This window comes from Xiphophorus maculatus, chromosome 23 (assembly GCF_002775205.1).
Source record: "Xiphophorus maculatus strain JP 163 A chromosome 23, X_maculatus-5.0-male, whole genome shotgun sequence".
Taxonomy (NCBI): Eukaryota; Metazoa; Chordata; class Actinopteri; order Cyprinodontiformes; family Poeciliidae; genus Xiphophorus; species Xiphophorus maculatus.
Window position 1 is genome coordinate 14,239,977 of NC_036465.1, and position 17,203 is coordinate 14,257,179.

Below are 17,203 nucleotides of genomic sequence, written 5' to 3' on the forward strand. Positions count from 1 at the left end.
CTCCGCCTTCTGCACGTCATCACAACGTTTCTCCATTAAGCCTTTAGCAACGTTCTTAGGAGCATTGGACTCAGTAGCTTGTATATCAAGATGAACAGGCTCACAGTTCCACCTGGTGTTTGATAATTGCTGCTGCTAGTCTGGAGGACCCCCCAGGTTGCATGTAGAGCATTACTGCATTGTAAGTTTCAGATCACCAGAAATGTTCATTCGGGTTAAAGTTTTGGGTTCTACCATAAAACGATGCTGGATCTTGTCTGGTTTCGTCCAGACATGAAGCCATGAAGTTTGGCATCCAGACCAAAGTGTTCAGTTTCCCGTTCATCAAACCAGACAGTTTAGTTTCTCTTTGAAAACCTCCAGGTCATTCGCTTATTACCGGGACGAGCGCTTCCGTCTGACTACTCTGCAATTCAGGCTTAATTGGTGAATTGGTGCAGAAATGGTTGTCCTTCCGGAAAATTCTCCTCTTTCCACACAGCAACGTTGGTTCTCTGTGAGGACGACAGAAAACTAGAGGTGAGTCTTTCCACATCATGTCCAGCCACCTGAATATGCCACAGGTGGGCTCAAGTCAAGTTTGAATCAGTGGACATTGCTCAAGTTTTAGTGTTTTAATCCATTGTCAAAGGCTGTGAAAACATACAATATGTATAATACGTGGGATTTTTGTTTTCTGTCTTTAATAAAATGACTAAATTATCAGATTTTTCTCTTGTAGAAGTCAATGCAATCCCTTTGGAAATAAGGCTGCAACAAAAAAAATGAAAAGGTTAAGTGCTCTAATTGTTTTCAGGAACAACTTAAACATTTTTCCAAAGACTAATTCAAACTTCTGCTCTACTTCAGATGCATGGATGTGTGTTCAGATGTATAATCTGCTCATTACCACCACAGTAACATGGCTGAGTTTATTCAGGCCTTAATTCCTTCCTCAACTTCTGGTTCCCCTCAGCGTTTCACACCCAGGCGTCCAATCCTATTGACTTGTGGAGAGCACGCCTCAGTGCATCGGCTCCTGGAAGCAGAGCTCTTCATGTACACACAGGCGGCTATTGTACACGACTCACAAGTAAGGAACAAGGAGCCTAGAAAACAAAGTTTACAGCAAACATATAAAATCAGTGTTTTTGAAGCCTGTGTATTTAAAGTTCAACGATTGTTCCTTTGCTACTCTACACTTTCCTCCTCTACTTTGAAGAAACTTCTGTTGCCTTACATAATTAATTATATGTGTCAACTGTTGCTGCAGATTAAAGTTTAAAATGCTAAACATGATTAAAGATGTAGCTAGTGGAGTTTAAAATGTTAGACTTGGGACCTTCAAAAGTCAGTGTGAAGCATTGTCTCCTGTTTCAAATGCCACTGATTTGTTCTTAGGTTCATTTATCATTTTAACAAGTCAGTTGATAAAATGCCAAGAAAACATGTCCATTTTTAATTAAGAGAAAGTAATGAGCAATTGTCACTAAACAGTTTTACTGAAGTTCTCATATTATTCTTTATTTGTCTTTCTTCAAAAAAGATATGTTTCCGCTTATGAATGCAGAACAAGTACATGTATTCTTAATTTTAAAAATAAATATTCTATATGAGTGTTGTTTTTAAGCTGCAGGCCTAGAGTTTTCCTAACAAATTAAAAAAAACTGTCAGGTTTCTGTAATACTCCTGAATGTCCAGTAGGGGTCATTCCTTTCTTTTTTTTCTTTTTTTTGAAGATTTTGTACTTTAAGTTGTCCAAGGTGAAAACAAAACAAAATCTGCCGATTACATTTGTGCTACTGCTTATCTATAATTTAACAAGTAAATTACTTATATTTAGGAAATTAACAAAGTACCCTATCTCTGTTAAATAGCGTCTTGCTAGTTTTCTGGCACATAATAATGATGTACTAATTCATATTTTATATCACACTGAAGAAAATGAGAAAAAAACAACCTTAAATTCATTCTGTGGCTGAAAAAAAAATCCTACGTTAAGAAAAATATATACATTTTCTTAAAATGCACATCCACAGCATAATGCTTATAGACTCTCCTGCTGTCGTTGCTTTATTGTATTTTCCATTATCCAGGAACTATCTCTCTTTTGGTCGTCCATTTGGCCAAATGTTGTGCATCATTATGCTACTGAAAGAAGCAGCAATTACACAGTTTGTTTTTTTACCCAGATTTTACTGTGTTCAGGTATTTAGAGGTTGCAATGCAATGCTTTCTAACAATGTTTCAATGGTCTTTTGAAGAGAAACAGACCCACAGCATTACAGATCCTCCGACGTACTTAACAGTGGCCATGAGGTGTTTTTTTAAATTGTCATTCTTAGTCTCATTTGATCAGACCACATGAATTTAGTTAAAATCCCTGTAGCATTGTTCAGCTCCACATGTTTATCCCGGCATGCCTCTCAAACATCTGGTTGCAATGTAGCATCTGGACTCGGTGACCTCAACATGCCACTATTTTCTGCATTCTCTATCAATGACCTGAATGAATACAAGCTTATGATTCACGTCTATTAGATTTCATCAGGATCTTGTTATGTAATTTCCACATTTATCACAAGTCCTTTTTTTGTATGCTGTTGAATTTCATGTAAAACTACAAAGTTTCTATTTCTAGGGTTTTTTTAAAGTTAACTGGTGTCGTCACTGCGGAAACTCAGAAAATCAGTCATGAACCATCTCGAGTCTTTCTAATCGGAAAACATAAAAAATACAAGACTGATTCATCTTTTATGCTGAAAGCTCATTTGTTGCAAATTCTAAAAGTACTCTTTCAGTTGCAGAGTTTGGTTTCCTGAAAACAACACGTCAGCATTTAACTTTAAAGAGCAGTAGGAGGCAGATAAAATTAAATTTTGACATCTACCACATTGCTGATGCAGGAAGTGATGAAAGGCATTTTGAACAACTTCCTCACATTATTTTTCATGATTTCATTTCATGCCAAACAGCACTTAGAGAAGAAGAATTTTTCTTAACCTCTGGTTAAACAGCTCAGTGTGGAAATCAGGTACAAATTCACAAACCAGAGTCCCTGAAGCATCGCCTCATCGACTGATCATGCTTGGAAAGTTAAGAGTTGCACCAAAAAAGAAACGAACAGATGACAACACAGCCTAAATTCTTCAGACCAGCACCTTTACAATTGGAAATATTTGAATAAGATTTTCTGGTAAAGCCACGTCCTTCCAACTGTTTACTGCCACCCAAGTGAATCAAGTGTAATACCTCAGCGTTAATTGTCCATTTCTGCTAATACCAATTAGAAGAAGAAGAAAGCGGAAGCTGAATTTCTTAAGAAACATTTGTGGTGTATTGTGATGTTCTCTGGTAAGCCACAAACTTACTGAAACTTAAACATTTCCATAGAAATAATTTTGTATTCTTAGGAAATCAGTGACCACTAAGGAGTATAATTGCTGAGCAAGAAACATGTGGTTGGCTGATTAGTAAGAGGGTGCAGCTGTGACAGAAGGCAAAGCTGGCAGGCTGAGGGAAAGCAGGAAGCTGAAAGGATATTAATAATTATCCTTTCAGATTCCTTTGATTCCTCTAATCAAAGGAATGTAAATTCAAATGCATGAGGTACAGAAGACAAGAATAATATTAAGAAAAAAACCCATAAACAATTAACTACTAAAGTGATTTATAGATTAGGGGTCTGCAACCTTAACAGTTTAAAGAGCCATTTCTGTCCTCAGTGAAGCCAAATAAAACTCATAGAGCTGGGAATGTGCTGTCATTTTTAAAGAAACGCCATCAAATTTCTATTTTTACATATTAAAATAAAGAAAAACAAACTTTAGCATTTTTGTATACAGGAGGTTGATATTTTTTATTTTAGAATACTGTGTCCAGAAAATAAAACAAAAAACTAATTTTCCAACCTAATAGAAAGAAAATTAAAATTAAATTATGTTGCTGTTCATTTTAGTATCACTCTGTAGTGGAAACTGAGTCAAATTACTCCTTGATAAAACTGAGAAACTGTTAAAACCTGCTTTTGCTATTATATGTTTTTTAGCCAAAGTTAGTAAGAGCCGTTATGGAAGGACCAAAGAGCCTCTTGCTGCAGGTTACATGCCTCTGCTCTAGACAATAATGAACACATAAAAATGAACACAATATGGATACACTATGAACATTTAAACAACCCACAAGAAAAAAGGATCAAACTAAAACAAAACCCAAATACTTACAGAATGTGAGAATTACTAAATTAAAGATATGTTGGCCTACTGTTGAGCTTAATATACAATACGCTACATGGCACAGTCTGCCTCATAAATCTAAGCTAAACTCTTGAAAAGAGTTTTCTTAACATTCTTTCAACGCTGTGTTTATTGCACCTTGTTTGTAAACCAAACTTTTTCCTTCCACTCAACTTTCTACTAATATGCTTATCTACAGTTGTCCTTGAACTGCAAGTAGCCTTGACAGTGACAGCTTTGTGATCCAGTTGATATGTGTTGGACGGCTGTCAGATCAGCTGTGGTCTCTGTTCCTGTTAAATGAATGATTAAAAATCATGTTAAATTCATTTACTGATCTGAATCAAGACTTCAATTTTCCTCAGTTTTTGTTAGCAATAAGCTACATCAGAAACAGTTACAGAAATAAAAGCATGAAATGTATTAAATTTTGTGTAATTAATACAAATTTCCTATTTTAATTTGAAATTTTTTTTAAAAAGTACATTTTAGATATGGATATAAAGGGATGCATGCTTTTTTGAACATTTGCTGGTAATTTTAGCAACATTACAGTGACAGTAGTTTAATCGGTTTGTTATAGTACAAATGCACACCACACTGATCAGATGTGGTAAATGTGGGGAAGCTAAAGCATGCCAATGCATTTCCAATGCTGTGTAATGAAAATTATGTAATTACCAGTGTTAAAATGTGAAACTGGTCTATTTTTGTTGTTGCTGCTGCTTTCACACGCTGGGAGCAGCAGCGCGGCACCCGATAAGTGGTCACATCTGGGCGACAGCCTCTGCTTTGCTTTGATTCATCTGCTTTCCTTCTTGTGCCACAGCCATCGATGAATACAGATGCTGTTTGTGTTTTTGAGAGCAGTCGGTGTTTTCAGAGAGATAAAGCGTGACAACCAGGTACAATGTGCTCCTGCCACATGCCTGCCGACGCAGGTCCTGTCTGCTCTTAACCTCCAAACTAAACACAACACCTCCCGCCTGCCTGGAAACTTCCTGACAGATAATGAGGTGACACATTTTGGTCAGGTCTTATGGTACAAACACTCTCACACACCGTATCGATCCGACCAGTTGCCTTCCAGTCCCTCAACCCAATTATTGTGTCTGTGAACAAACTCGTAATTCCTTTGGGCAACAGAACTGCATAGTTTAACTTATAACAGAACAATGTTGGAGCTCAACCGTCTCATTGTTTCTGCCAGGAGGGCCTCTCGGAGGTGGATAAGAAAAAACAACTTTTCAGGACTGAATGAAGAGGCTGGGAACAAAAGATTAAAAACATGAGAAGGCTTCTGGCAAGAAGAAAAGAAAAACAAAAATAAGCAGTGGTGTGCAGGTGATTAAGTGGGAAAAAAGAGCAACTTGTGCCACAAGTGGGATTTTGTTTTTTACAGGAACAGCTATAGCATAATATCTCTAAATCTATTTAAAAACAGTAGCCGTATGTTATTGTTTGGTGACAGAGAGTGCACTACTAAAAAAACAAAAAAAGATTTCAGAAGGGTTCTTTTTTGTGCAGAAGAAACACAGCAGGTACTCTAGCACCTCCCAGTGTCTATCTGTGTAAGTTTCTGACAATAAATGCCTGACACATGTTGAAGGTGTCATGGAACTCATAGTTTAATATCTCAAATAAAGCAGAAAAAATACAACTTTCCCAATGATACACAAGTTAGTCAACAGAAAACAGCAATCTAAGTCTGAAATATTTACACCTGCTTACATTCAAAATGTTTTTTTAGCACAATCAAAATCAAATGTTCCATAAACATCTACTTCCCTATGAACTTAGCATAATGTGCTCTTCATCAAATATCACAGTGTCAAAAAGAAAACAAGTGAAAATGTAAACAATGTTCTGGCTACAGAGGGAACAGCTTCAAATTGTAACTTAAGTGCGCTACATTATCTCATTCTTCAGCAAAATCCACAGAAAAAAAAGGTCCAGTTAAATCCAAAAAACTGCTGCTGCTGGCGCCGGTGTTTACTGCCGAGGCAGTTCGACCCCCCGCTGGGTGTCACAGCCCAACACCTCCAGGCGGAGGCGATGTCATTGACCCAGCCCTGTGGATGGATACGGAGGTAGCGGGCGAACAAAGGAGGCTCGAAAACTGTGAAAACTTCCTCATCCGGATCGTTGTTGCCTGTGAAGATCTGATGAGGAAAGGGAAGAGCAAGAAGTCAGGAAACAGCACAGAAAGATGGCATTTATCATGTCAGTGCATGCAGTTCCTCAGAAAAATACTCTCAGCTCTTGAAGTTTCTCTCATTTTGTCTCATTAGAGACACAGAACAGAAAAACATAAAACAGTGCATCATTGTGAAACTGAAGGAAAATGATGAAGCTGCACATTGTTTTCAGCCACCCTGAGTCAATGTTTGTAACACTCAGTTTATGCCTTCATATGCTCTACTGTTCAAACCACCCTACAGACGCACCTTCTGCTTATTCAACCTCGTACTTCAGCAGAGTCTGTACCAATAAAAGTTGGCAGGTGAATGACTTTCACCCAACAACTTTGGGTTTGTATTTTTGCTCCATTGGGTAAAAGAGAAGAGCTTTATTGTAGCAAGCAGAGTTTGCGTCACACCAAATGCTGCTTTTAGATCTGCTTTCTGGGTAGCTTTAGTCACACCAGGACTCAAAACTGGAAAATTTCTGGAATGTGTTTTAACCCAAACTTTTGCATGACAGAAAAGTCCTGCAAGAAAGCAGAAAATATGTACATAGAATATACAAGGTTAGGATAAAATTAACTTACATTTTTAAATGAATTTAAGATATTTTAAGGATTCATGGACTATATTTTTAAATTATCCTTCTATGCTTCATCTGTATTTACTGAACTTGTCTGAACGTGTTACCTGTATAAAAATAGACACTTGACCACACACTTATGGTTCGTCCACACCAAACATATTTTGAGCATCAGGCGCATCTGGTTTACGTTCAAGCGTGGCACGATTTGAAATTTGAGAATCTGAACTTTTGCTGTTCGATACAGAGTGTCAACCAATCAGAGAGACTCCTCCATGTGGCATAATGGTGCATTTTCCAATGTGATTTCAGAAAAAAACCATGGAGGATAAATTAATTGTCGCTGTTTGCTCTTGTCCTATAATCTGCGACCAATCAAGTTCTGACTACAGAGACAGGAATAAAAAGGACCTTGATTGGAAGAGGATTGGTGAGGAAGTTGAAAACTTACTGTTTGCTCTAGTCCTATAACCTACGTTATAACTTTTACTATTTGAAAATATTCTATGCAAATCCGTCCAGCAAAAACGTTGAGTTACGTTAAATAAACATTAAATATGTTCAAAAGACCCGTAAATGTTTTAAGTTTGATGTTGAGTACTACTGTTTTTATTACTTGAGTTCTGGTCAGCGGTACTTTTGTCCCTTAAGTCATACCGTAGTTAGGGCAGTGATGACGTCAGCACGCTGCTGTAACCAACGTTGCTGAAATCTGGTTTGCAAGTTCGGTAGCTGAGCCGCTGTGCTAACACGTGGGAGAGATTTGCAAGAGATGTGTGTTTTCCTTAGAAGTGTGCGTCAATGATAAGTAAGTTGCGATATTTGAGTGTTTACTGCAGCTAATTGAGTGATTTGAAGTTTATTCGTTTGCTATTATTTCACCTGTTGCTAAGTCCGAGCTATCTGCTATATGTGTGTATTGTAGAGCGTTGTGCTGAACAGTAGCGGGAGCAGAGGCATGGTTGTTAGTTAACTTGTCTTAGTTTGCTTATTAATAGTGATTTAGAGGTTGAGATTATTTAGGTTTTATCTATTTCCTTCTTAGGTCACCTAAGGTATAATAACTTGGTGTAATGTGTAATGTTAGGACACTTTGAACTTATTTTTTGTATTTTTGTTTATTCTAGGAAACCACACACACTCGCACACAGACACACCGAAACACACATTTATGCCCATCCATGTTCAATTGGATCAAGATCTGTAATACAGTTTGGAATACAGAACAATTAAAGGATCCTGCCTCGTATCTTTATTATTCTATCTGCTTCACCTCATCCTTACATCTGGTCCTGAGCTGAATCCTGGCCCAAGTGGTGTTCTGGCCGACACTCCTGCTTGAGAGCAGTGATAAACACGAACAGTGACTTACAGTCCTTCAACCCTAGAGCAAACTCACCTACAAAATAAATGTATTTATTTAGATGAAATATGCAGGAGATGGTGGAAGAGTTTGAGGGATACACATGCCAAGGAGTTTCCTCTCAACGCCATATAGAGGGATTTTGACGCATCCGATGAGCATCTAAAGAAAAATGTCACAGTCTGTACAGGCGGATCAGTAGCTCTGCAGTCTGGCTCTGGTCTGCTCTCTCGTTTCCATACACTCGCTCTTTCAGGTTGAATACAGAAGTAATTCCATGGAAATAACACAGGACTACTCCTTTACCTTCTTTAGGCTGAAGAAGTTGATCCAGAGTGAAGTAAAGGCTGCAAACTTTGCTGTGCGGCGTTAGCTTTAACTGGTAGCCACGAATATTTACAAGCCACCGTCTTCTTAATTCAGGACCGCTTGGAAATTCATAAAAACTTAAAAGCCCATTATATTAGGAGGACAACAATGTTCATAGTATTGTTTTATTTGCGTCTGAAATACGACTTTGTCTTTTCTAGCTGTCATGGTAACTCAAAGCGGAAAAAAGAGAGCCGCATTTGCGCATGCGGTTGTGACGTCAGCGCGGCAGGTGCAAAGAGTCCATTAATATTGCAGTTGTTTAGCATGTGTGATACTAGTTCAGTCATTGGGAATTATTCAGACACTAATGTTGTACTGTTGTTTGTCTTTCTAGAAAACCATATACACAGTTACGTCAAGTTAAGGAATAAACCGCAAGTGCAAGTTAAACCCATTGGAGTGCGACTCTGCTTTCTTCGGCGTTCTAACCGGACTCACCACAGTGATCTGAACTTTTCCACCAGCAATTAGAATCCCAATGTTTTAGACCGGACACTCTGGAGCGTCTGGTTAAGAAACGCATTCCAAACCTTTGGTAGAAATGGCGCGTTTAATTCAAGTCTCCATTGCATACAGAACAGAGAAAACTAATGAGAATGCAACATTGAGCTAATCCATCTAAACAGAGGAGCCGACAATTTATCTTGAGGAAATAAATAAAGGTACAGAAATTAATTAGACCGCAACATGCGCAGTACGCTGCACAAGCAATGCGGACACGGCTCTGCCGCGGCGAAGAAAGCTGGAAGACGTTACCCTCCCAGCCCAGAAGGAGGGCGGCACTCAGAAGAGTGGCAGACGTAACATCTGCCTTTTTCAGGGAAGCAAAACCACGCAAAAAAATCCTCGTAAAAGGGCAGGCCTGGACCCCGCACAGAGTAAAAAAAAAAGTTCAATTGATCAGTTTGGATCTGACAAATCCAACTGACCGATGAACCAGCACAGATTTCAATGCAGATGCGACCAGGAGGAATTTGTGAGGCTGTGCGTTCAGACCGCAGTGCTGGTAATTGAAGTGGAGTCGTTTAATTTAATTTACTATAAGTTATTGGGGCCACAGTCAGTGGTTTTTGTCACGGAGAAAAAGTTACTGTAGATGTTTTATGTGCGATGAGATCTGGATTCACGGTTCAACTGGATGAATATTAACTAAACCACACAAAAATGCGGCTAAATAGCCTGTTAATATGATTGTAATTTGACGGGTAATAACAGTACATGACCGATTTTTTTTAATGCTGTCGGTCAAAATGACGGAGAACAAAAAATTCTAGCGCGGCCTCTGGTAGTAACATACAGGCAGGTTACATGTCTGTCTTAGCTTGGAGGTAAAAGCTACATTAGCTAAGCTAATTTTGCTAGTTTAGCATTAAGTAAAACTCAGAGGTGGGAAGAGCATTCAAAAATTGTGATCGAGTAATAGTTGTTATGCACCTGTATTCTTTATAAGTTAGAAAGAGCTAGTTCTAAGCTTGTGGTTTGTTTATTGTTGTCATAGCAACTCCATAGCAAATGCCTGCCAAGACGGCTGTAAGTTATGTAAGTGTAACATTACATGAGAGCTATGTCTTGCGCACAGAAGGAGCAGAATGGCACAATGATGATGTTTTCCTCAGTCTCTGGGGCGAAAACAACATTACAGGGTTAGTTTTGCATGAATTTGTGTTGAATTAAAAGCTTTTGTAACTTCCATTTCAGCTTGGGTTTCCATAGAAACCATCAGAAGCAAGACCTTGCCCCTCAACCTTTGTGATGTCAGCTCACTGATGATGTCAAAGAGATTCTTAAAAACTGTTGGAGACAACATCTCTCAGTTATTCTGAACTTCGTTGAAGAAAGAGAAGCAAATTTCCACAGAGATTTTTTAGATTTCTTTAGGATTAACTAATATCCGGTCACCATGTTTATTCACATTTCTTACTTTCTTGGATGTGCAGTTACGCATGTAGCAAAAAAGATCTGTGAACGGTACTTGGATAAAAATGACTTGGTCGAGGAGACATCTCAGGACGAGAACAGCTGTGAAACCGCAGTAAAGACATCAGAAAACTGTACTTTTTCCAGCGTTCCTGAAGACAGCACTAACCCGGACGGGGAAGTGCAATCGAAGGAAGAGAAAGGTGCAGCAATAGCTAACACTTTGACGTCAGAAAATGTTGGTGATTTGGCCAGCGTTTCAGAGAAAAACATTAACCTGGACGTGGGAGTTAGTGCTGTAGTTGAGAAAGTTAACTCTAAAACCACAGCTAAACCTTTGACATTGAAGACGTTGGAAAGATTTGCCGATTTTGCCATCGCTTCAGAGGAAAACATTAACCTGGACGTGGGAGTTAGCGATAAAGTTGAGAAAGTTAACTCTAAAACAACAGCGAAACCTTTGACATTGAAGACGTTGGAAAGATTTGCCGATTTTGCCATCGCTTCAGAGGAAAACATTAACCTTAGCTCTAAAATTGAGAAAGTTAACTCTAAAACAACAGCTAAACCTTCGACATTGAAGACGTTGGAAAGATTTGCCGATTTTGCCATCGCTTCAGAGGAAAACATTAACCTGGACGTGGGAGTTAGCGATAAAGTTGAGAAAGTTAACTCTAAAACAACAGCGAAACCTTTGACATTGAAGACGTCGGAAAGATTTGCCGATTTTGCCATCGCTTCAGAGGAAAACATTAACCTTAGCTCTAAAATTGAGAAAGTTAACTCTAAAACAACAGCTAAACCTTCGACATTGAAGACGTTGGAAAGATTTGCCGATTTTGCCATCGCTTCAGAGGAAAACATTAACCTTAGTGCTAAAATTGAGAAAGTTAAATCTAAACTGTCGGAAAGATTTGCTGATTTTTCTATCGTTCCAGAGGAAAACATTAACCTGGACGTGGGAGTTAGAGCTAAAGTTGAGAAAGCTAACTCTAAAACAACAGCTAAACCTTTGACATTGAAAACGTTGGAAAGATTTGCCGATTTTGCCATCGTTCCAGAGGAAAACATTAACCTTAGCGCTAAAATTGAGAAAGTTAAATCTAAAACAACAGCTAAACCTTTCACATTGAAGATGTTGGAAAGATGTGATGATTTTTCTATTGTTCCAGAGGAAACCATTAACCTGGATGTGGGAGTTGGAGCTAAAGTTGAGAAAGTTAACTCTAAAACAACAGCTAAACCTTTCACATTGAAGATGTTGGAAAGATTTGCTGATTTTTCTATTGTTCCAGAGGAAAACATTAACCTGGACGTGGGAGTTAGAGCTAAAGTTGAGAAAGTTAACTCTAAAACAACAGCTAAACCTTTGACATTGAAGATGTCCGAAAGATTTGCCGATTTTGCCAGCGCTTCAGAGGAAAACATTAACCTGGACGTGCAAGCTAACTCTAAGGTTGAGAAAGTTAAGTCTGAAACTACAACTAAGGCTTTGACAATGAACACATTTGAAAACGTTGATTGTCTTAGTGCTTGTAAAGTAGATATCAAGCTGGTCAAGAAAGGTCCATCTAAAAATATATTTACCCATCTAACGACAGCATTAAAAAAATTCGTGGATTTTTTCATGGCATTTGTCCGAAACAATAAAGCCAGCCAAACGGCAACGAACAGTGAAAACCAGAAAATGTCTGAGACACGTTCTGAAGAAATTGGTTTTTCTGAGTCTTTTGCTAAAGGGGATGATGTTAGTACTAACAAACAAAGCAACTCTGGAATCCCAGTCAGTGAGACTGTTTTTACTGGACAGGAAGAGAATTTTGGCGATGAAGTTGGTGCTAGAGAAAGAAGTACATTGCAGAATGAACATGGCAGAATGATCACTTCTGAGGATGGGAGTCCTTCAGTCTGCTCAGGTCTTGCTCAGAATGAAAATACCACCGGCGATGAAACAGGCACAAACGACAAACGGATCATCCATGGAACCCATCAAGACTCTCTTCAATATGAAATGACTTTAGAGGACAAGCTTAAAGCTAAATTTGGAGATGACGCAGACTTTAAAAAAGCACTGAACAATCAAGCAAATTGTAATCTTGATCCGACTGTGTTCTTTTGCAAGTTTTCCAACTCATTTAATAACTGTTGGATGAATGCCACAATGCACAGCATTTTGAATCTGAGTATTACCAGAAAGTACCTGACTCGGAATCCTGAAAAGTTCTTTGGAGCTTTATCACGAACTCCATTATATGCCACCTTTCTTTGCACGGCCTTGAATAACCCGGGGAAATATTTTTGCTCAGATGAAATCTACCAAGTTCTGATAGAATTAAATCAAACTATACCGTCTTTGGCCTTGGGACAACCGAATGACATAGCAGAGTTTTTGGAGGCTATTTTAAGCTGGCTAAATCCATGTGGTATTAACTCACTTTGCAAAATGAAAAACGTCATCACCTGTGAAGACTGTGCGGTGGTTAGACCGGTCATGTCAGACCTTGGTCCTGTAATTTACCTGTCAGATGCACAACCAAATGAAACCACAGCATCTCTTCTTGAACGTTTTGTTTTTGTAGAGTGGTCTCGCAAGCAATGTTGCAACACCTTTAGTGTAGAGAAAAAATACTTGGACAGCTCACCTGACGTGTTAACCTTGTATCTGCATCGGTACACCAATGAGGAAGACAATAGATTACCTGTGATTCCTAGCCCAACCATTCACATTCCTTTGGAAAGTGGAACTCAGCTGTACCGTTTGTCTTCAGTTATTTGCTGCAAAATCCTAAATGCAACAACCAACCATTTTTATACATATGTTGTGGGTGGAAAACGGGTATTTAAAGCTGATGGTGCCAACATAAGAATTGCAGGTTGGAGCAGTGCAGACGATATGAACAAACTAGGATTCATCTACATCTATGAAAAATACTCATAAACAGGATGGTTTTTTGGGGGGGGTTAGGAAAATAGCAATCCTAAAGGCACCGCAAATATACGATGATGAGCAGACAGGGAGTTCCTCTTAAAGTCACTTGCAGTGTTATGCTGAACGGTTTTCAATCGATGGGCCAGGTAGCCCTGTCCACTTTGAGGATCGTAGAAATGCTCCTATCCCAGAACAGAAACCACAAAATGTCAATTACATTGTATTCAAGAGGACAGTTACATGGTTAATCCACATTGTAAAAAAGAAAGAAATCCAACCAAATTTTGACCCACGAAGAGAATCTTCAGGTACTCGCATAGCAATTGATGAGCAATTGGTGAGCAATTATCTTTCAAACTGGGAAAGAAGGTGACAATTCCCAGGGCATAGGTGATGCGGACATTGACAGGATGGACTGTCCTAAAAAACAATTCAATAAGACTATTCCTATACAGGTCCTAGGTGAGGGACCAGACAAAGCGCAGCCCGAAGACCCCAATGATGAGACAAAAACATTGGACTTGGCGTTCCCTCGCCCAGACGCGGGTCACCGGGACCCCACTCTGGAGCCAGGCCTGGAGGGGGGACACGATGGCGAGCGCCTGGTGGCCGGGCTTTTAGCCATGGAGCCCGGCCGGGCTCAGCCCGAAGAGGAAGCATGGGTCCCCCCTCCCACGAGAGGGGCCAAAGGGGTCGGGTGCATTGTGTGATGGGTGGCGGCAGAGCGAGGGGACCCTGGCGGTCCGATCCTCGGTTGCAGAAGCTGGCTCTTGGGACGTGGAATGTCACCTCTCTGGTGGGGAAGGAGCCGGAGCTAGTGTGTGAGGTTGAGAGGTTCCGGCTAGAAATAGTTGGTCTCACCTCGACGCATGGCTCTGGTTCTGGAACCAGCCTCCTTGAGAGGGGCTGGACTTCCACTCTGGAGTTGCCCAAGGTGAGAGACATCGGGCAGGAGTGGGCATACTTGTTGCTCCCCATCTCGGCGCCTGGACGTTGGGGTTTACTCCGGTGAACGAGAGGGTAGCCTCCCTCCGCCTACGGGTGGGGGGACGGGTCCTGACTGTAGTTTGTGCTTACGGGCCGAACAACAGTTCAGATTAGAGAGAGCTAGAAGAAGTGGCTGGGGAGAGGGAAGTCTGGGCCTCCCTTCTGAAGCTGCTACCCCCGCGACCCGACCTCGGATAAGCGGAAGAAGATAGATGGATGGATATTCCTGTTTCACATATGGGTTAAACAAACACACCAATTAAGCAAAGGTTATGAATAGAAAACCCATTCTCAGCAATTACTAATTATTTGAATAATCATTATGTTAATAATTATGTTTTTTCAGATAATTCCAACATTTCTATGAATTTCATACACATGTTTAACTTTTAAAAGTACTACTAGTCCAAAATATCAAGGTTAAATTCTGGCCCCCAACCAGCAGACTGAGGTTTATTGGTACATACCCATGACTTTTGATCATATCTGCCACTAAAATATTTAGAAGTTTCCTTCTTGTTGGATCAGAGAGACTTTTGGTCTTGTTGTGTTCTTTTAATACATCTTCCCCTCCTGGTTTTTGGTGTAAAGCCACATAGACAATCTGCAACAGATTTAACGTCATCCTGGTATAAATGTTAAAATGGATCATCATTCTATTTCCCACCTTGACACAACTCACATCTTTTGCTATCTTGCTGTCAGGTGGTCCTTCAGCCAGTCGTCGTCTCTGTGCTTTGGTGTTCTCTGTGATCACTGTAGAAGATGAGATCGCTGAGCTTGGAGATTGAACTGACAAGGCTGACCCATCTTCAGAACTGAAGGAAGCGTCTGTTACCTCACTCTCGTCAATGACGCCCACTGTACAAAGTTTAGAAGACTCATTAGCAAACAACTTAAAATTAACTTCAGATTTATATATTTTTAAAATGCATTAGATGGAACACTTGTTTTAATGCTTTTAAATCTTACCAAAGTGCTTAATGACTACTTTGAAAGACACTGTAGCAGACCTCAGGAGTTCATCAAAAATATCAGCATCCACATCAACTCCAGAACAGTCCTTCAGGTCTACACAGATTTCACTTGCCAAATTGAATTTAGCATGAACTGGAAGGAAACAAATATAATAAAGTTGACGAACCAGACAACAGCCACAATGAGTCCATAATTATATAGAGTTGAACACATTCGACATTTATGTTGGATTAAAAACTTTTTTTATTTCATTTTGAGTGTAGTCTTACGGAAAATGAACTGCTTCCTTGATGTAACGAACAACTTCGCCACGGAATTTAAAACAAAAAACATCCCCACATCCTCTCGGAGGCTAGCCATTTGCAAAGTTAGCTTTTTAGATACACACATCGCCAACATTTCAAATAATACAGATATACAAGTATTGCACATGGTTTAAAATCACAAATATAACTTACCAAATATAACAGAATTCAAATTTACCGTTCGCCTAGATTTGGCAAAACGGCGGGACTTTGAATTTGGTAGATTTTCCATGCAAAATGGGTTAAATATCGTGCACTCTTTTAAGTTTCAAACTAAAAAGCACATTTCCAACGAAACAATGGTCATGTATGAATATTTAGCTCACCTTTAGGAAAGAATTGTGTCTTTCCTGTGCGAAATGAAGCCATACCGATCGACTGACTGGTGACGTGACGACAGAAAGTAGAATGTACTCTGCAGCCGTTACGCGAAGGCGGGGCTTAAGCAACACCAACCAATTAACACTGGAAGTTAACAAAGCAAATATTATGGAGTTTACACTGGCAGTGTTATTTTAAAGCTGTGTGGTGTCAAAACAACACTCACACTCTTTATTTAACACTACACCTGAGATTTTAACACTGGCATTTTTTACTGTGAATGGGAATGACTCAGAATAGAGCTGCTGCTGCTGCTTTATGTTGAGAGGAACCAGTTAAGGTGGCTTGGGCACCTGGTATGGTTGCTTCCTGGATGCGGGAGGCAACCAAACCAGGTTTGACGTGTTCCAGACACCAGGAGGAGACCCAGAGGAAGACACAGGACACACTGGAGGGACTATGTTTCTCATCTGGCCTGGGAACGCCTTCGGGTTCCCCTGGAGGAGCTGACCCAAAAGTGGCTGGGTAGAAGGAAGTCTGAACCTCCTTACTTAGGCTGCTAAGTAAGGAGGGACTTATCACCGTCCTTATCTGGGTGATAAGAACCCAGATAAATGGATGGATTTACTAGAATTGAATTTGAACCAAAAAGAAAACCTGCTCATTTAGTTTTATTTATTTATTTATTTTGAACATGATAGAAGTATAAAATCACACACAGATTTGTGTCACATAAATTTGTACCACAATAATCTTAACATGCTTGAAAAGGAGTAGGAAGAAGTAAGAAACTTATGAACTCCTACCCCTTAAACTCAGTATTTTCAAATGGACCCTCATTATTAAAGCAAATAATAAAAATAAACAAAGGTTAATTAATTTTCCATTTCATTTAGGTTTACACATGGCTAAATATATATACACACACACACACACACTCATGCGTTAGCCTCAACAATCACCTATATCTTGTGAAAATGACCTAATTATATTTCAGTCTGGAGAGACTCAGGTGGAGAAAGACAGCGATTAAAAAGGTTTATTGACGTAT